Source organism: Macrotis lagotis, chromosome 1, assembly GCF_037893015.1.
Source record: "Macrotis lagotis isolate mMagLag1 chromosome 1, bilby.v1.9.chrom.fasta, whole genome shotgun sequence".
Taxonomy (NCBI): domain Eukaryota; kingdom Metazoa; phylum Chordata; class Mammalia; order Peramelemorphia; family Peramelidae; genus Macrotis; species Macrotis lagotis.
This window is the reverse complement of record NC_133658.1, coordinates 559855032-559876896: the sequence shown is the minus strand read 5'-3', so window position 1 is coordinate 559876896 and position 21865 is coordinate 559855032. Positions and strand designations below refer to the sequence as shown.

General features: G+C 32.3%; 1 pseudogene; it reads left to right on the top strand.

Annotated features, from left to right (window-relative positions):
- The first annotated feature begins 9972 nt into the window (after nucleotides 1-9972).
- On the top strand, nucleotides 9973-20525 carry LOC141505402 (heterogeneous nuclear ribonucleoprotein A1-like 3; annotated as a pseudogene).
- The last annotated feature ends 1340 nt before the right edge of the window (nucleotides 20526-21865 follow it).

Genomic DNA, 21865 nt, shown 5'->3' with positions numbered 1-21865 from the left:
TGGAGTCAGGAGTACATGAGTTCAAATCTGGCCTCAGACACTTAATAATTAATTACCTAGCTGTGTGGCCTTGGACAAGATACTTAACCCCACTGCCTTGCAAAAAAACTAAAAAAAAATATTATACTATTGAAAGCACAGGTCTTCTGAAGAACTGAAGAAAGAAAACACGATTTTCATCATATTAGTGAAGAAAAGTTGTAAATTAATAGAAAAATTAAGGGGATTTTTTAGTGAAGCTCTTTTTTATTGGTCATGAACAAAGACCATCTCCTTTAATTTTTATGTCCTAAAATACAGAGGGAATAAAAGGCCTGGGTTCTAATCCAATCTATTGGTCAGCTAGGTGGTATAGTGTTTAGAATCCTGGGCCTGGAGTTAAGAAGATTCTTCTTCCTGAGTTCAAATCTGACCTCAGACATTTACTGCTGGAACATTTTAGAGCAGGCATATTCTAATTTGTATTAATAATCAAGTTGTTCTTCCCAAGAAATTAAATTTTAGGATTTGTAGATGCTAAAAAGACTAAAGTTTATGGGGATGGAGGTTATTTGAAGCAAAAAGGAGGAAAGGTTAGTACCTAGAATGTCTTTTGTGTTCATAGACTGCATGTGTATGTATGTATTTGTATGTATGTGTGTCTGTATGTGCGTGTAAGTTCAGACAGACAATTTAATAACAGAACACAAAGAGACTTTTTTGCATGTTTATAACAAATAGAAACCAAGTATCCCTAGGATGCCTTGACAGATTGCAATCTCCTGAGATTTCCAGAACAAAAGAGTTCAGACAAAGTGTCTTCCTGTGAGTCCTACATAGCTGATATTTATCAAAGCTGATCCCTCCACCTACTGCCACCATTACTGATTTTTACCACTAATCGGCCAGCCACCCTACTAAAGAAAGAAAGCTAAGAAATAACCTAGGATTGCTAATCCATATAAAAGTCCTAAACAAAGAAAACTGTGTTAATACCATCTCTTATTAAACTTGAGCCACCCTTTAGTAGAAAGATAAAAATGATAGAATCTCCAGGGCTGAATTCATTCTGCAGAGCCCTATTGAAACTAATCCTCCCAACTGTGTAGGAAACAAAGAACTAGGCTATAAGGAAAAGAGGACACTGTGCTTTATTCCCTTGCCTTCCTTGTCAAAGCAAAAACTATTAATCTAATACACCACACTTGTTCAAAGTATTGATTCCCAAAAGCAATTGGTGGTCTGGTCTCCTAGCTATTAAGTCTGAATCTTTCTTTTAGCTTCTCCATGCCATAGGCAACATAACCACAGAGATATAGACAAGCCATCACTAATAAACTGGCTCAGTCTAAACATATATTCTGTCCCTTGATGAAATTTCCAGTTAATGATGAGTTTACATGATGATCATTAAGTAGTCCCCAAAGGACATAGAGGGCAAAATTAGTACTGGCAAAATTAGTACTGATTTTGGCTTTATCACTCTCTGAATGACCTTGGGAAAGTCATTCCCCTCTCTAGGAATCAGTTTCTTCATGTGTAAAATGAAGATGTTGGATTAGATTATCTTTAAGGTCCCTTCCTCTGACTTTAATGATCTTTAATACCTATGGTGTGGTCAATGTGCCTATTAAGTGAGAGTAAAACTAGGTTTTCTTTCTTCAATTCTTCAAAAGACTTGTACTTTCATCAGCATAGTATTAATGTGATAAGTAATGTTACAACCAAAATTGATAAAAATCAAAACAATATTAATCTTTACACATTAACCAGCTTTCTGTTCAGATTACCCTCTGAATTAGAGTCTGCACCCTGGAAAAAAAACTGCAAAGTAAAGGAATATCTCAACAAACCTATACTAAAACCCTTTTCAACTTGGCAGGTCACAAGAGACCATATTCTCTGCTAGCAAATCCTTCAAGAAACCAGGATCAGAATCACTCTCTTATGAGAATAATACTTTAAAGGACAGTTTTCTATGTTAAGAAGATGTGGATCCCATCTTGCATATCAAAGTGAAAATGGTTTCCTCTGGTCAATGTATAATGAAAAATTAAGGTAATGAAGAGCTTTGTCTTCCTATTAACTGAATATGATTTGTCCAGGCAAATTACCAGAGAAACTAGGCTAGCCGATCTCTTATATTCAGTTCTGAATTACACTGTGCTGGAACAATCACCTGTCCTTATTAAGTTCAGAATTAATATGGCAATCAATCAAAAGTGACCTTAGGCACTCCACTGTCTAAGTGTGATTGAACATGCCTAGATTGGAAATAGAGCAGTTTAGAGCTAGCTACTTTTTCCTTATCAGCTAGTGGATCTATAAGTAGCCATTATATGTCTAGAGAATGCAAGATAAGGAAATCCAGTATTTTAAAAGTTAAATAAAATAAAATGAGGAGAGAATAATTTAGCAATTCTGCCAATATTTAGTCTTAATCTTAAAACAAAAGAAAAATTACAAATATGAAGAATTCAAAGAACCAAAGGAAAGCTTGTAATAAATGATATCATAAAGACCTACAGAATAATATGCAAAATGATTCAATAAAATATATAATCCAAATAAAGAAGGAAAACTACTGTGACAAAACACCAAGGTCAATATATCATATTGCTAAAATTAAAAAAATGCATTTCTTGTTTCTGTTATTAACTGATCTTGGTAATACCCATACAATTATTTGGTTTATAGTCAAAGGAGATTAAAGAAAGAGCAAAATGTCCTATATATTTAAAAATAATTATGGTACTTCCTTTTATGTGAAAAAGGTTGCAAAATAAAGAAATATTTATCAAATAAGGTCTAACTTATTAAATTGCAACATATGAATGTGATGGAGTACTGTAAGAAATAAGAAAATAGATAATTTCAGAAACATGGAAAAACCTGTATGAACCCAAGCAGGATGAAATGAGAAGAACCAGAACAATCATTTCTACAATTACAATAACACTATAAAACTAAATAACTTTTAAAGATCTAAAGACTATAATCAATGCTATAACCAGTCATGATTACAGATAGATATGATAGAGGTAAAGAATTTAGTTTGCAGAATAAAATCTACATATATGTATACTTTTGAATATAGTCATTTTGAGAATTTTTTCTTGACTATGCATATCTTAAAGAAATTTAATTTTCTTTTCTTTTTGATAATAAGGTGAGTGAGAGGAAAAAATAGATATTTCTTTTTTAATAGACAAGCAGAGGCTGTGAAATGTTTCATGTACTTTCAAATAAGTTTATTACTTACTTTATTTTACTTCATTTCAAGGCACCTCTTACAAAGTGATAGTTATCTGTAAATATAATATTGAAAGAAAGTACACCAACAAAATGTTAAAGGTTGGTCATCTATCTTATTTTTTCAGAAAATGAAAGAATTTACATATATTTTTATGTGTTTATGCAATATATATCATTCAACTTTAAAATGGATTAACATATTTATAGGATCTTTCTTTTCATAAAATTTCTTGTATAATATTTTATCTTTCAATATCTTAACAATCCATAAGTTAAAACAGTTAGTTAGATATAAAAACTAAAGATATTAAAAATAAATTCAATTTGTAGACACAAAGAGAAACATAAGCTATGCCCTAGGAAGTATGGAACTATTAGGCTCAAATACTAACCTTGCTTCCTCAAGGTGGATGCTCCAATTAATCAGCTATTGGGTATATCTTGTATACAAGCAAATCTCAGGTGAATTTATTCATTCTCAAATGACCTTTCACTTAAGGTATGAAAGGAAGGCAGAAATATTAAGAAGAAAGGTTTTTTCCTAATAATACTCTATATGTCCATAAACTTGCATCAATATACACATGGCATAGACTTATCTTTTGCTTGTGATAGACATGTATATGAAGATTGCTGTTTGTCCTTAAAACTGTTCTAACCTTTGTCATTTGGTTGCTGTTGCTGCTCTTTTTGCTAACAGATTGTTCCTTATCATTGCTAATATCAAGTCTATTCAGTATTGTTGGTAATCTCCAGTTCTTTCTTACTCTCAAAATAACAAAGGAATTAAAAAATATAATAAAACTACTTTTCATTCCAAAGAACCTTGGTTTGAAACCTGGCTCTGGAACCTTAAGCAGATGTTAACCTTTCTGGGTTTGAATTCCTCAAATCAAAAATGAAATGTTCAATATGAAGACACTCTATAACACTTTCATAATTCCATGGTCTCTTCAAGATCTAAATCCTTGTTGTAATAATTCTTTTTAATAATACATTTTTATTGATAACTTTTTGCATCATCTAGGTTTTCCCCAATAATCTTTCCTGTTATAGAAAACAATTTCATAAAACAAATATCCTTGAAAGAAAAAGAGGAAAATTGACTGACACATTGAAATTCTGAAAGCATGTATTAACCATACCATACCTATAGATTTTCCACTTCTACACAAGACTGAATGTTAATTTTTTATATCTCTCCATTGGAATCATGATTTTTCTATTGATTTTTCAGTCTCCATTTTAAAATTATTTTGGTTACTTCAATTTCCAGTGTTGTCATCATTGTGTGTATTGCTACCTTGACTTTGTTTATTGCACCCTTCATCAGACTGTGTAATTCTTTGAATGAATTACTTTATTAATCATAGTCATCCATTCTTATTGAACAATAATATTCCATTACATTCCTGTATTTTAATTTGTTTAAGTTTTCCCTGATTTATGGGCATATAAATTATTTCTAGTACTTAGATATCATAAAAAATTACTATTACAGAAATATAGTTAAATATAGGGACTTTATTCTTATTAATTTACTTCTTGGAAAATATGCTTAGTAGTAGGGTACTCTGGCTAAAGAGTTTGGACATTTTAATCTCTTGATCAGTATCATTTTGATATGGCTACAGAAATTCTTTATTCCCAGCTCCATTGCAATGGATTAGTCTGTCTCTCCTCCCATAATTGCTTCAATATTTATGTTTCCCAACTTAAGTCATGTTGACAAATTTGCTGAGTATGAAGTAAAAACCATAGGGTTTTTTATTGTTGGTCTTTACATTTTTTTATTTTATTAGGGAAGTGTTCTTTTATATGGTTATTAAAAGTTTGAAATACTTAAGTACCATTTTTTGATATCTTTTGACAATTTACTGTTGGGGAATGACTTTCATATTTGAAAAGTTTTAGCATAATTTTAAGTTCTTAAAAACACATACAAATATACATACCAAATCATCTATATATTTTGAATAGAAGTTCTTTTAAAAGGTTGATACAAAGCTTTTATTTTTTCCAAACTATCTACTCTTTGCAGTTGTGTTAATTTTGTTTCTATAAAAGCTTTTACATCTCCAGTAATTATCTACTTTTTCATTTCATTTGTAAGTGCCCCTACTACTTTTTTCATTAAGAACCCATTTTCTTAGCTGGGAAAAATATATGACCTGCTCCTCTTTTATTTTCTTCTATTTAAATTCATTTAAAGTTTATTGTGGAATATGGTCTAAGGTTTTTGTCTAAATCTATTTTCTATCAGACTCTTTCTATTTTCCCTGCAGTTTTTTTAATGAAATAGAGACTTTTTCCTCAATAATTAGTGCTTTCTGGTTTATTGTTATCTGAATTAGTGTTTCATTGTTCTTGATTATCCCTTTTTAAGTGTATTTCATTGACTGATTTATCTATTTTTTAACCAGGAACAAAAGCTTTCTAAGCATTGCTTTAAAGTATATTTTAAGGATTGGAAATGCTATTTTTCTTTCATTCCTTCTCTATTTTCCTTGATTTTCGGGATATTTTGTTTCTCCCTTTAGATGATATAATGTCCTTTAGCTCTAGTTTCTCACAATTGATTCAATTTTACATTTTCCTTTTTTTTTAATATGACCTTTAGCTTTAGATCTATTCCTATAAGCTCTATTCCACCAATTCTCAGTCCCTCTATCTTCCTCCTTATTAGCAACCCCTTTCCATAATTTTGGAATTTTACTTACCTTATTAAATACTTTTATTTCTTCCTTTTATCCAGTTATATAATTCTTCCCCTCTTATTTCCCTCCCAGATAAATGATCAAGTACTTCTTCTATCAACTTGTTTTTGGTTAGCTTTTTTTATTTTCTTCTATTTTTCTTTAAAAATATTTCTTTCATATTCTTCATTACATTTCATTCCTTTATAACTATTCTTTACTTTTTTATTTATGATCTTTATGATTATTTATTAATTTTGTTTCTGTATTTTTAATGAAATTATTCTTAATATTCTTATTTTGAATTATGTCTTTTAATTGTGTTTTTCCTTGATCATTCTTACAATTATTCCCCTTTTATTCACTGAGTCTCTCTTTTAAGTATAAATAACTAAAGGAAAAGAAAAAACAAAATTATCATCTCATGGTAGATATTTTCCTGTCCCTAATTGTGCAGTTTATTACAATCCCCTATCTTCTTCATTATTATTATTATTATTATTATTATTATTATTATTATTATTATTGTTATTTTTCCCATGAAATCTCTTTTCTAGATTCATGCCCTCCAGTCCTTCTGTATATCAGTTTTCTGTAAAAGATCTTCTTTTCCTTCTGTTGAGGCAGAATGATCTCTATAGAGGCATACATACTATTTTCTCAGAGATTAGAGTTTTTCTACATAACGAATCCTTGCAGAAAAAAATCCACATTATAAGGATCATTCATTATAAAATCTCTCTCTCTCTCTCTCTCTCTCTCTCTCTCTCTCTCTCTCTCTCTCTCTCTCTCTCTCTCTCTCTCTCTCTGTCTCTCCTCATGGGATTGTTCTTTAGCAGAACAGTCTCCCACCACTGAACTGAGATTTCCCATTTTCTCCTGGTTTTAATCCCTGCATTTGCCACCTGATTAATTTTTTTTTTTCCTGTGGGCCCTCTTCTTCCTGAGACTACAAGTGTTTTCTCTTCATTATCAAAATTTGACCTGATTAGGCTGAATTACATGTTCTTTTCCATCTTCTTTCTTCACTCTCTCTCTTTTTACGTAAACCTCACATTGTACAATTTAATTACCATCCAAAATTGATTCTTTAGGAAGCAGAGTAGGATGAGACCATGGTGTCCATGGTGTTTCAGATCTGTTTTGCTATCATCAGTTCTTCCATTTAAGTGGAAGTGGATTCTTGTCTTCTTGTATACTTTTAGAGATAACTCCCTTAGTGTTTCTTCTGTTGATTTTTGTTGTTTCTGTAATAACGTAAGTAATTAATTGAAACACATAGGTATCTTTTCCTTTCTAATTCCCCCACCCTAAATTTTTATGGGAAATTAATTACAATAACTTTTCCTTTCTTGGTTGCTATATTTGCTTACCTTTCTTGTACTTAAGTTGTCTGATGTGTTGATACACAAATAATTTGATCACACATGAATATTGATCTATGTAGGAACATTCAAATGATTGATTTTTTAGTAAATGTCAACTTCTTTATTCATTGATAAATAGATAATGCAATCCATTTTACCTTGAATTATATCTTGAGCTCCTTTACTCTTCAAAGTAAATTCTTTTGTTCCCTACTCCAGCTTTTGATGGGTGCCAAATAGACTTATATTCAAAATTCCTTTTTTATATATTCAAAATCTCTCTATTGGTCACTGGCAGAATTTATTGTTCAACCTGGGTTTTGCTCAATTTAACTGCTATGTTTCTTAGAGTTTGATGCAAGTATAAATTTTTGTTTATTTGTTTCATGGAGGGAAATTAATTCGGTTTTTCAATTGACATTTTGTTTTCTATTTTCAGAAGTTCAGTAAATTTTTTTATTATTTCTTATATCATGGTGTTAAGGTTTTTGGACTTCTAAACTTCTGGGAGACTTACAATTCTTAATTTCCCTCTAAATATCCTATTTTTCTAAGATCACTACATTTTTCTTATCACACTTTCATTTAATATTATTGCTTTTTCTTCTCTTCTTCCTAATTTTCTTTCAATTCTGTGTATTTGTATTCCCAATTAGTTGTCAGCTCTTTAATGGGATGTCACCTTGGAATCAAGTTTTTCTATTCCTTTTATTATTTCTATTGTGCAAGTCATAAATTTTTCTTTTCTCATTTCTCTTCTGAATTACTTGGAAACATCCTCACACAGTTCCCTATTCCCTCATCAGATTTTGATTAATTTTCCTTAGTCTTCCAATATTTATTCAGAAATTGGGAGCTCATTTTGATGATCTGGAGATTTTACTTCTTTCTATTATTCACTCATTCCCTGTTGGTTCATTTGGTTGTGCTTGAATTTTCTTCCTTCTGAGATTTTCAGCCATTTCACTTTATTTTCCCTCCTATATTCTCTTATTACTCACTTTCCGTCTCCTATTCTTTGATGGCAATTTCCCTGATGACTCAAACTCAGAGCTATCTTAACCTCCTCCCACACTGGGAAGCTGTTTTTCAATAATATCAATCTTTACCCCATATGATTTCTAGGGGAAAAGAATTATCTTCAGTCATATTCTGGTATCTCTTCCTTCATACCTTGTGAGACCCACCGTCCCAACAAACACACACACACACACACACACACACACACACACACACACACACACACACACAGCCCCCCCTCCACACACAAAGGATGGCCTCCTGCCCCAGTTTTTCAATACTTCTGCTCCAATGAAAGCATGTTTCCCATTTCTTTTTCTACTCATTCCTCCATTATATTAGATAAGGGAAGGTAGAGAAGTCTCCTGTTGCTCATCACTCCAGAATAATGACAAGGGCAGGAGCTGTTTGGTGGTCAAGGAAATTACTGAGTGAATTTCAGAGGTGGGTCACCTTGTTAGAGTGGGAACTGATGGAGGTGCAATTACTAAGTGAGCAAGAAAGAAATTAGGAATTATCTTGGTTCATTGTCTAAAATCATGGAAACTGCTGTAATTGCTTCATTACTTGCTCAAAATTCTTATCTTTGAAAGGTTTGAGAGTTTATGAGGATTGGAGATAAAGAACATCTTGTTTATGCTGATTCTTCCAAATACAAGGTTCTATATGAACTTTCCTATGTTAAAGATGAGAAAATTCATTTTTAGAAAAATTAGAAATCAATTGTGTGAATAGTACTTGCAATATGAAACATTGTGAAAAATATTTTGTACCATATATTTTTGATGTCAGGAAATAAATAATCATGAAGATCTTATTATGTTCTAGACTATTCTATGTGCTGGGGATACAAACCAAGGCAAAAGTATTCTTTCTGCACTTAAGGAGTTCACATTCTAACAGAAGGAATAACATGTAAATAAATATGTACACAAGATACAAACAGAAAAGATTATTTTGTTTATTATCACTTTTTCAACATTTTGTGACTGATTTGAAAACTTTACCCTTTACTAAAATGAATTATATATGTATGGAGTACTTTGATTTTTTCAATATACTTTCCTCATATCATACATTCTCAATTGAAACTATTATATAGGGGCGTCTAGGTGGCCCAGTGGATAAAGCACCAGCCCTGGAGTCAGGAGTACCTGGGTTCAAATCCAGTCTCAGACACTTAAAAATTACCTAGCTGTGTGGCCTTGGGCAAGCCACTTAACCCCATTTGCCTTGCAAAAATTTAAAAAAAAAGAAACTGTTATGTAATTTTCAGTTTTTAAGTAACTAAGATATAATTTGAACCTAGATCTCTTTGATGATGAATGCAAGGTTTTTTAACCTATCGCAAACTCCTTAACATGACAGTTTTTGTCAGCTAAACAAGATATTTCTTTACTTTCTCAGGATCATCCAAATAATCAGCATAGCAATTGTAACCACTCTTTTTCATTGTTTCCTTTTTTCTGATGGGTGCTTTAGAACTGCTGGTTCACTCTTAAAGAAATAGACTTTGCTCTTTCTGACTTTATACCTATTCCAGAAGCTTGAGGACTTTTGAAGACTTATCTATAGACATACAAGGCTTTATTCTACTATATTTCTTTAGATATATTTGGATGGAATTTTAAAAATGATTTTGCTGAACTCTGACCATGGTAGCCATGTTGGCTTCTTATCTTCATTTGGATTATGTCTGCAAAATAAAAGACAGTAAAGGTAAGTAGGAATTCACTCCCCTTGGACAGTACTGTTAAACTAAAATTCATTTCACTTTGCATTTTACTCTTGAATAAATAGAGATCCATATGAGCGAAAAAGATTTGTATGTTTATAATTTTCCATACATTTCTTGCTTTGGTATTCTGCTCTTTTTGAATATTGTAATACATAAGCAGATTGAAAACATTTTCTTTTGGAATTAATGTTCTCTCACATGATTAGAAAACTCCTCTAAGATTGATTTCATATTTAAGAAATATTTCATATCATACCTAACAAAAACAGAAGTAGTCTCAGGGTGGAAAAGGTCAAGATGGCTTCTATTCAGAGAGTATTTTGAAATCTTCTGGGGCCTTGTCTTCAGTAACTTGTTGAAAATAATTTTCAGGATAGAAATAAAGAACATTGTGAACATTGAGAATAGAATGGAAATATTTGTGCAAACTGGCACAGGATGAAGTGGGAGAACCAGTAAAATCATTTAACTGATAAATCCAATAATATTAATGGAAAGAATAGCAACAACAATAAAAAACATATGCCTTACTCTCCCTTCATTGAATGTTAAAGAGACCATGAATGTGGAATATTGTATATACTATTATATTGCATGGCTAATATTTTATTTAGTTCCTGAATTGCTTTTTTTCTCTTTAAAAATTATGTTACAAGAAATGACTGTATAGAGGGAAAGTATAAAAGAAGAATATTCAGAAATTATTAATAAGTAAAAACAAAACTAATCAATAGAAATTAGATTTATTTTAAGAAAAATGAATAATATCCAATTCCAGGGAAATTATACTTTCTTCTATCTACTCTTCTGTTTCATTTGGAGGGTTATATTCATTCCTGGGCACCATACTTTAAAAAGAACATTGACAAGCCTAGCATCATATAAAGGCAGGATAGAGAAAGTGGAAGAAGATCTCTTGAAAATGTCATAAAAGGGTAAAATATCTGGGAAATGTTTAACCTGGAAAATAATAGCCTTCAGGGAACATGATCTTAGACTGTCTACTTTTTTGCCTTTTTTATATATACTCCTGGCTCTTAGTGAAATGCCTGATATTTTAGTAAATGATTAATGAATGTTCATGTGACTGAAAGATGATGGCTATTTTCAGGCATGGACAGATCAATAATATCAAAGAGGAGCTAGATATATTCTAATTAGCCCCAAAAGCTGAGAACTAGGAACACTGAATGGATGTTTCTAAAGCACAAATTTCAGCTCATTGAAAGGTAAAACTTCATAATAATTTGAGCTACTCTAAAATGGAATCCATAGTGCATTTTACCTTACTAAAAACTTTTAAGAAAAGGTCAAAAGAACAATAGGAGCATGTAAAGGAGATTTTTGGATAGGCAAAGACTGTACTATTGACTTCTGATCTATCTTCTAACTCTGAGACTCTGTGATTATGTAATTCTAGAATTTCTATTTTAAGAAGAAACAAAGATTTAATTCAAAAGAGTATAATTCTTAATGGTGGGAATTTTTGTGAGGCAATCAGGGTTACTTGTCCAGGGCCACACAGATGGAAAGTTTCAAGTGTCTGAGAAAAGATTTGAAGTCAGGTTTTCCTGATTTCAGGACCAGTTCTCTATCCACTGTGCCACCTAGCTACCCATGTGGTGGGTTTGAAAAATATCTGGTGGGAGTATTTCTTATTTCTACTAGAAGAAGATCATATATATAGTCAAATACTCCATCTACCAAAAAAAAATGGACATGGCCTTGAATTGAGCAAAAGTACTCTGATATACTTATTCTCTTTCATTTTTTTGGAATTGATGTTATGTTCTTTCTCTGTAGTCCCATTTTTTGGAACAATAGTGATTAAATAATTCCTATAATCAATATTTTAATGTGATCATTCCTATACAGCTAAATTCTATGGTATATGATCCTTCAACCTTAAGACATTGTGTCAGATATAAATTATTTTTCCCTCTCTTAATAAGTATATCCCTAAGTTCAAATATCTTTATGTATCTTTTAAATATTTTTCCTCATATGTTTTATATCCGACTTTCCTCAATGAATTTTTAGAGATGAGGTTCCATAACGGTAAAACAAAGCTCTTGTCTTTATGGAATGCACAGATTGTTTGGAGAGAAGGCATATAAATTCAAAAATATATGGTAGAAATACATATCTGTATTTAATGGTAGCCTTCTCTATAGGGGTGGGAAAGGAAGAAAAAAGGCAAGTATAAGATAACTATTATTTATTTAATAGGAATAGTAAGTTTGTAGCTTCATATATAATCATCTTTTTCTATTCTACTTTGTTATGGAAATGTTTGGTTTATTTTTTTAGGTTTATTTTCTTTTACAAGGCAATGGGTTTTAAGTGGCTTGCCCAAGGCAACACAGCTAGGTAATTAATAAGTATCTGAAGTCTGATTTGAACTCAGGTACTCCTGACTCTGCATTGCGCCACCTAGCTGCCCCTTGGTTTATTTTTAAGTTTAGAACAAAACAAATAAAATTTCAAAATGATACATTGCAAAAGAGAAAAAAATGTTAAGGGTCTTGATTTTTAAAGGGTATGGGAATTCAGAGAAGAAAGAATACCATGGGGTGGAATCAAGAAGTCACTTGACTTTTATCTGTTTTGAAAGAAGAGTAAAAGTTATACTGGGATGGATGGAGAAGGGAGAGTAGCAAAGTAGTCAGAAGTAGAACAGTTCATGGCATCTTCAGGGGAAGGTGAGTAAGTTAGTTTTTCTGAAATAGACATTTTCTATATAAGGGTAGTTGGGAAAGAGGAGCTAGATTAGAAAAGTAGGTAAAAGAAACTTGTAATTGTGTCTCCCCTGTTCATTTGTTGTTTACAGGTTTCAGCCAAGTTAATTCAGCAGGGAATGCTGGAGAACTGAACTGGTAGGGTTTTCATCAAGATCAAGACAAAGCAGTGATGAAATAGACCAGCCTTACTGTGTAGGACATAGCTGAAGGTTGTAGTTTGATAGTGACCTAGAGATGTAAGCCAGTTTTCTCCATTTCTTTGTGGAGCTGATCTTGGCTGATTCCAGAATATTTAATCTCTTTCATCTATATCTCTTATGATCTATAGTCTGGAAAGAAGTCTGAAGTGAAGATCAGCAAGTAAAGAATTTTGATTCCAATTTTATTACACACTAAAGCTGATAGAATTATTCACTTTACTGTATTTCAATAAATGATGTGCCCCCTGGGAAAAATTATTCTGAATCTTATGCAAGCTATTGATGATGTTTGTCCTTTGTTCTTAAAGAAGACCATGATATCAAGGAGCTGATGCCATGACAAGCATATGAATTGAATTTGAGTGCTAAGTCAACAGCCTCACTTTCTCCTCCAGAGTCATCTGGTTCCAATGACCAAATATGAATCAGGATGATGAGAGATGGCCCTGGATGCAAGGCATTCAGGGTTACGTGACTTGCCCAAGGTCACATAGCTAGTAAGTATCAAGTATCTGAGTTTGGATTCGAACTCCTGTTCTACTGACTCCAACACCAATGCTTTATCCACTGCACTACCTAGTTGGCCCTGATACAAGCTGTTACATGACTGGAATAGACTATTTCCTAAAGAATAATGCAGGTAGAGACACTGTAAGTCAAGTTTTTATCTATAATTCTAATACTTAATCAAATATCAGATTTCCTTTGTTATAACTAACCATCCAAATCTGGTTAACAATGGTGACTGTACCTACTCATTCATTCATTCATGCTTTCAGTGGGAAGGGATGTACCTAAGTGGAAGGTGACATCTAATATGTTATAGGCTTGAACTCTTTGGATAGTAATGAGTCTGAAGTCACTGGAAAAAGCAGAGCATGTTGGACAGTGCAAAGGACACTGATTCTGGAGTCGTAGGACTTGCTTTCAAATATCATCTCTAATGCTTACCATCTGTGTGGTCCTGGGCAAAACACTTAACATCTCAAGATCTTGATTTCCTTATCTATTAAATAAAAAGGTTGAATTAAATGGACTCTGAGGTCCTTTCTGACTCCAACTTGATGATTTTATGTGCAGATAAAATCTCTTGGCCAATGGTTTGAAATAACATGACCCAGTGGGCAAATTATAGACTATGCTCTCCTGTAGTTTAATTAATTATAGTGACAGCTGACTTTTTTCTATATTTGAAAAATTCAAGAAATGCTATTTCTATTGCATCAAGATACATTCAGGTATAGTTTTTGATGTACCACTCACGAAGCAAATTGAGATTATGGTAGGATTTGAACATCAAATGAAAGAGATGAATCATTTTGGTAAATTATGAGGAGATATTGAAAGTTTTAACCAAGAAAATGATATGACCAAAAGCTGCATTCTAGAAAGAGTGTTCTGGCATTAGTTTTTTTCAAAGGGATTAAAAAGGAAAGAAAATAATGTAGTAGTTTGAACTATATGGAAACAATATCTTTGACAGTAGAAAAGGGAGTTTGAATTAGCATCATATCAATGAGAACAGAAAGAAAGGAATAAATACAGGCAAATATATACTTATGCATATATTATTATGCTTTGCATATATTGCATTATACTATTATGTGTGTACATATATGTGTGTGTGTGTGTGTGTGTGTGTGTGTGTGTGTGTGTGTTTGCTACAAGAGAAGATCCCATGGTATTTGATGAATACTTAAATGGGAAAGATAAGAAGGAAATGTATCAAAAAGACATACCAAATTTAAGTTAAAGGTTTCAAGCTTGAATGATGATTAGAACAGTGGGAATAATGAAAGAAATGAAGATATTAGAAAGGGAGAACTGATTTCAAAAGAATAGGAGGAGTTCAATTTTAGAATGTGAAATGTCAAGTAAGCAAATGGAGATTTAGGATTAGTGTTCAGCAGAATGATAGTACTGGAAAGATATAGCTTTGGAATTATGTGTTCTTCTCCAAATTCAACATTGTATCTCTTATTTAGTACTTGGGCATAAATGATCCCTGCTTAAAGTGGATTATAGAGGATATAGTGCATTATTCTTAGAATCCTTACCTTCCTCACAGGCTCATCTCAACTATCATGCTTATGAGAGGCTTTCTTTATCCCTTTAATTCCCTAATTGTTTATTTCTAGAATTCTAATCAAGATTCTAAGACCTTTATTTTGTTTCTTATTTTTGATAATTATTTCAATATACTTGCTTATCTATGTATCCAATGACATTACTCTGAAATGGGGTCCCTAAGTTTCTGTAGACTGTCAATGGGATCCATTGACATATTTAGAATGTTTAGAACCTCTGCAATTGATCTTCATTATGTTATCCAGAGCCATAGAATCTGTCAAAAGAAGACAAGATCTTCTTCATCCCAAAATAAGGTTTTAATCCTAGTCCTGGGGACAGATTGGATTTCCTTCATTAAAGGGACTGACTAGCTAAAAATAGAGGGATACTTATAACAGAGTGTTAAATTATTCAACCACATCCACTCTAGATATCTATCAATTAATTCACAGAGCATATGTGATTATCAAATCATGCATATTAATAGAATAGTGAGACAATTTTTAAATATGATTTAAACATGATTTTTCTTAATTTATAAACAGTCACAAAATTTTATATCCATGGGAAGCAACATATCAATCCTTGTTGCAATTTCCCCAACTCATTTCTTCAGTATATTTCTTTATCTTTAGGTGAGATGACAAAGAAAAGAGAGGGACTCACCTGAATTCTCCCTAAAATTCCCCTAAAACTTTAAATATTGCCACAAAACAAATTCTAGAACAACAGAACCCATAAAAAGACGGAGTGAAATAATTTTCCAACCCCAAACAACTTATAAAAAGAACAGGAAAGGTCTATTTGAAGATTAAAAAGAGTCTATAATATAAATATGTACATATATATGTGCATATACATATACATATATATATGTAAAACAGCTCTTTTTAGTGATAGCAAGGAACTGAAGATTGAGGGGATATCCATCAAATGGAGAATGACTGAATAAATTATTATATATGATTATAATGAAATAGTTTTGTGCTATAAGAAATGACAAGCAGGATGGTCTCAAAAAACAGGGAAAGACTTTCCTAAACTGAAAACAAAGTGAAATAAGCAGATCCATTGTATCCAATATACAGTTAACAGAAATCTTGTATGATGATCAGCTGTGGATGACTTAGTTATTCTCAGCAATGCAATGATTCAAGGCAATTCTGAAGGACTTATTTTGAAAAATACTAACAAATTCCAGAGAAAGAAATGATGTAGTCTAAATGCAGATCAAAGCATACTTTTTATCAACTTTATTTTTCTTGAGGTTTTTGTCTATTTACTTTCACAATATGACTGACATGGAAATATGCTTTGCATGACTGCACATGTATAACCTATATCAATTGGTTGTCTTCTCAATTGGGAGGAAGAAAGAAGGAAGGGAGAGAATGAAGCTCAAATATATTTAAGAAATGAATGTTAAAAACTTTTTACATGTAAAACTGTAATTTGGGAAAAGGAAAATATTAAATCAAAAGAAATGGTTAGATGGTATTGTACAAGTTACATATGAGGAAGAGTTCCTCATACTGTAAGTTCTCCATATTTACATAGATTTTTCATATAGTAATGTACTTGATATGAAATATATTTAAGAAAAGATATAAATTTTTGCAAAAGAAACCTAATATCATTATACCTAAGGGCACATGGCATTTTTAAGTGAAATGTAGTTCTAATCTTAAATTTCTGACTTCTTAATCCTAAAATCATTTCCATGACTCTAAGGAGCTATTGCAAGTTGGGCATGTTTTATTTTGTTTTGAAGTATTAAGAATTTCACTTGGTTTGGGTACCAGTTTCAGAATTGATGATTGTCTCAAAATTTATCACAAGGTTAAATTGTTGAGTGAGTTGCAAATTGGTCAAAAATATGTATTTTGAAATTCTATAAATATCAGGGTTGTTTTAAGCTTGGGGATAATTTTATGCCTACATTTTAAACACAAAATTAATACCTTCAATTTACCTTAAAAAGTGTTATTTGGGGAGTCAAGAAAAAACAAATATATTATGTTAAAATTTTTTTTTGAAATACATAAGGCTATATAATCTTTTTTTGGAATGTGACAGAATTATTTTAAGCTAAGAAAAATTCTGTTGATACTTATTTTTAAAAATAGCAGTTAAAATCAATATGGTTTTATGAGATAAATGGGAAAGAATGTCATTAGTGTGAATGAATATTTCTTATTCTGTACTTGAGAATGTATGAACTGCAAGGGACTAATAGGTGATTTAGATGCCAGGAATCCTGGGTCCTTTTTTTCAAATCTATTCCTTTAAGTGAAAGAAATTCTTTCATTTTCATCCTGGAATTTTTCCTTCAAATTGATGAAGTTGTAAAAATTGTTAGCAAGTTACATAATGCTCATTTTGAAAATGATTTTAATTTACATTTTGTAAAAAAAAAACATGGTTTCAAATAAAATTAAGGTATACAGAGGTCATTAAGAAATTGTAATCATGAGAAGGTTATGATCATGAGAAAGCTTCTAGTAGGTAGTATTCTTAGTTCTTTGAGGGGGGCAGTAGATAGAGCACCAGCCCTGGACTCAGGAGGACCTGAGTTCAAATCCAGCCTCAGACATTTAATAATTGCCTAGTCGTGTGATATTGGGCAGGTCACTTAACCCCATTAATTTGTAAAAACCAAAAAAAGAAAAAGACTTTATTTTACTTATTATTTATTTTATTGCATTAATAAAGCAGATAAGAGTAAATACTATGATATTAATCACATAATGATAGATTTCAAATTGGAAGGGATCACAGAAATCATCATATCCAAAACCTATTATTATGTATGAGGAATTAAGTCTCAGAGAGGTTTGTTAAGTATCTGACTCAGAATAGGAAGGAAGGAAGGAAGGAAGGAAGGAAGGAAGGAAGGAAGGAAGGAAGGAAGGAAGGAAGGAAGGAAGGAAGGAAAGAAAGAAGGGAGGAAAAGTGGAAGGGAGGGAGAGGGAAAGGAGATGGGAAGAAAAAAGGAGAAAAGAAGGAAAGAAGAGAAGGAGGGAGAAAGAAGAAAGCAAGGAAGGAAATAAGCATTTATTAATTTCTTACTATGTACCAGGTACTATGTTAGACACTACACAAAAATTATCTCTTTTTTAGATCAGAGGTCAGTGATATTATTCCCATTTTACACTGAAAAACTGAGGCACATATAGATTGAGTCACTTTCCCAGGTTCACATATCTAGTAGGTGTCCAAGGTTGAATTTGAATTCAGATCTTCCTGACTACTTACATTGATCTATCTACAATGCTACCTAGCTGAAATTATTATGCCCCTCAACTCTTATCTTTTGCTTCCACAAGGCCCAATAATATGTGGGAAATAACAATCAACATTAATTGAGTCATTCATAGCATCATAAAATCATAGCATTATAACTTTTGGCTTGAAATAAATTGCCATTAAGTCCAACTCCTCATTTTGTAAATGAGGAAACAGGTATATACATATTCCTTGCCCATGGACACATGACAAGTAATAGCTTTAAGTGAAATATGACCCTTAGGGATGGCTAGGTGGCACAGTGGATAGAGCACCAACCCTGGAGTCAGGAATACTTGAGTTCAAATCTGGCCTCAGACACTTTATAATTACCTAGCTGTGTGGCCTTGGGCAAGCCACTTAACCCCATGACCTTGCAAAAAAACCCCCAAAAACTAAAAAACAAAATATGACCCTTGTCTTCTTAACTGCTAGATGACTACCAAAAAAATAAATTACCTGCTCTGTAAAATGTATTGTGCTATGTACTTGAAATATGACATGAAATATGGTGTTTGATCTCAAAGAGCTTATACTCCTCTAGTTAGATATGATGTACTCAAATGAGCACAACAAAAGTCAAATGGTCAAACAAAAACTAAGTAAACTATTTGAGGTATCTGAGGATAGAGACAACACTAATATTTGGGGATGAGGGAAATGAAGAATGACTTCTTGAAATAGTTGAAACCTAACATCAACCTTAAAGAAGCCAAAGTTATCTGAATGGTATAAATTAAAAAGAAATACTAGGGTCATACTGTGTCAGACAAGTGAAGAATGGATAGATATTGCTTTCTAGAAAGCATGCTTTCATTCACTTTGTTTTATATATGAGAAAACATGCAAAAGTCATGTCAATGTTTGGGAATGCTCATTCAGCAAACATTTATTCAGCAGATATATTGATAAGACCATTCAAAGAACATGCATTTGACAAACATTTGTTGAATGAATACTCAAATGGATATTGGTTCCATTATGAGTGATTTTTTTTTTCCCACAGTAGAGTGAAACAATCCCCTAACACCTAGAAAATATGCAAAAGCCGTCTAATATAGTCTCTCTACTTCTGGCCTCTCTTTGTTCTAATTCATCCATATAACTGCCAAAATAATCTTCCTAAATAATAAATGTGTCTATGTCAATCATTTACTTAAGAAACTTTACTTAGCCACAGGGAAAAGATCACTGAAGCGACTACTATCACTCTTTCCATGTCGAAGTCAGAGTCCCCCCAAGGAGCCTGAACAGTTGTATAAATTCTTCATTGGAGGTCTGAGCTTCAAGATGATGGACAAGAGCCTAAAGAGCCATTTTGAACAATGGGGCATGTTTCCAGACTGTGTGAAAACGAGGGACCCAATACCAAATGGTCCAGGGGCTTTGGTTTTGTTACCTATGACACAGTGGAAGAAATAGATTGCAGCTATGAATATAAAACCTCACAAAGGGGATGGCAGAATTGTTGAACCAAAGAGAGCTGTTTCCAGAAAGGATTCTCAATGGACAAATGCCTACTCAACTGTGAAAAAGATCTTTGTGGGTGGCATTAAGGAAGACACTGAAGAGCATCACTTAAGAGACTATTTGGAACAATGTAGAAAAATTGGAGTGACTGAAATTATGATTGACCAATGCAGTGGCAAAAAGAGAGGCTTTCTTTTGTTACTTTTGTTGACCATGATTCTGTGGATAAGATTTTCATTCAAAAATACCATACTGTGAATGGCCACAACTGTGAAATAAGGAAAACATGTCTAAGCAAGAAATAGTCAATGCTACATCTAGTCAAAAGTTTGAAGTAGTTCTGGATATTTTGGTGGTGGCTGTGAAGGTAGCTTTGGGGAAAATGATAACTTTGTGGTGGGAAATTTAGTTGTTGTGGTAATTTTGATGGCAGTCAGGGTTGAGGAGGTTATGGTAGCAGTGGCAATGGCTACAATGGATTTGGAAATAATGGAAGCAACTCTGGACGTGGTGGAAGCTTCAATGATTTTGGTAACTATAATAATCAGTCTTCAAACTTTGGACCCATGAATGGAGGAAATATGAAGGGGAGGCAGGAGCTCAGGCCCTTAGGTAGAGGCCAATATTTTACCAAACCACATAACCAAGGCAGCTATAGTGGTTCCAATAGTAGCAGTAGTTATGAGAGTAGCAGAAGATTTTAATTATCATTAAGAAACAAAGTTTAATAGGAGGAGAGACAGAGAAGTGACAGGGAAGTTTCAGCTTACAACATATTTGTTAACTCAGTCAAACACAGTAGTGTCAGGGCCTAACTAATAAAAGAAGATATATTTTAGACAATACATTTTGTGTATGGGCAAAAATACCAGGACTATTTTTGTGATTAATTGTATAACAGGTTATTTTAATTTCTGTTCTGTGGAAAGTGTAAAGCATTCCAACAAAGTGTTTTAATGTAGTTTTTTTTGCATCATGATGTTGATTGCTTAATGTAATAGTCTAGTCTTTTTGCTGAATAAATGTGTCTTTAAAAAAAAGAAATTTAATGACTTCCTCTAGGATAGGGATTTTTCTGGCATGGGCCCCTTTGAAAGTTTGTAGAAATTTATGTAACACTCATGAGAATATTTTAAGTTATTGAAGGAAATTTGAAATATCAGGTAGAGATTAATGAAAATAATGATCCATTTTTCCCCACATTCAAGTTTTTGGACTCTGCGAATTCTATGAAGGGTAAGAATCCCTGATTAGAATGAGAAACATTCTTTTCAGTTAGGAATTCAATTATAGTTTAACTTTTTTCTACATCATTCCCAATCTTGAACTTTAGCCAAAATAACTGCTCATGAATTCAACATTCCATCTTTCTCCATCATCTGGCTGGTTTTTCCCAAAGTCTAATATGCATGGCCTCTCAGCTCAGGTCCTAACTCAATAAGCTAGTAGTGATAGTAATAATCCCAGGTTAAAGAGCAAGATTTGAATGTTCGTGATGCATTGGACTACTGTAGTCAGGAAACAAACTACAAACACCAAAAATGTCAGAGAAGAAAGGCAGGGACTAGACTCTTGATCATTAGCATAAAAAGTTTGTAACTATACAACCTATTGCATAGAAGCAGAGTGTAACTATCAAAATGAGCAAAAACCAAAATTTTCAAAATAACACTTAATCATTGACAGCTAATAGTCTAATAGAATTGATAAAAATGCCATTTCCACAGAGGAAAATAGTAACAAAATGCCTATATCATGCCTTAAAGGGGTTTATGAATTTGTCCCAAATCAAAAAAAAAGACCTCTTGGAAGAGCTAAGAAAGGATTTTAGAAACCAAAGAAGAGAGAAAAGACAAAAGTGCAAAAAAATGAGAGTCAAGCAAGAGAATTTTGAAATATTAGCTGAAGAATTTAAAAGCATAATTGACCAAATAGAAAAAGAAATCAACTTATCTACGACTAAAATTAGCCAAATGAAACTGAGAACAAAAAGGCTAACTGAAGAAAATAAAACCCTAAAAACTAGAATTGGACAAAAGGAAAT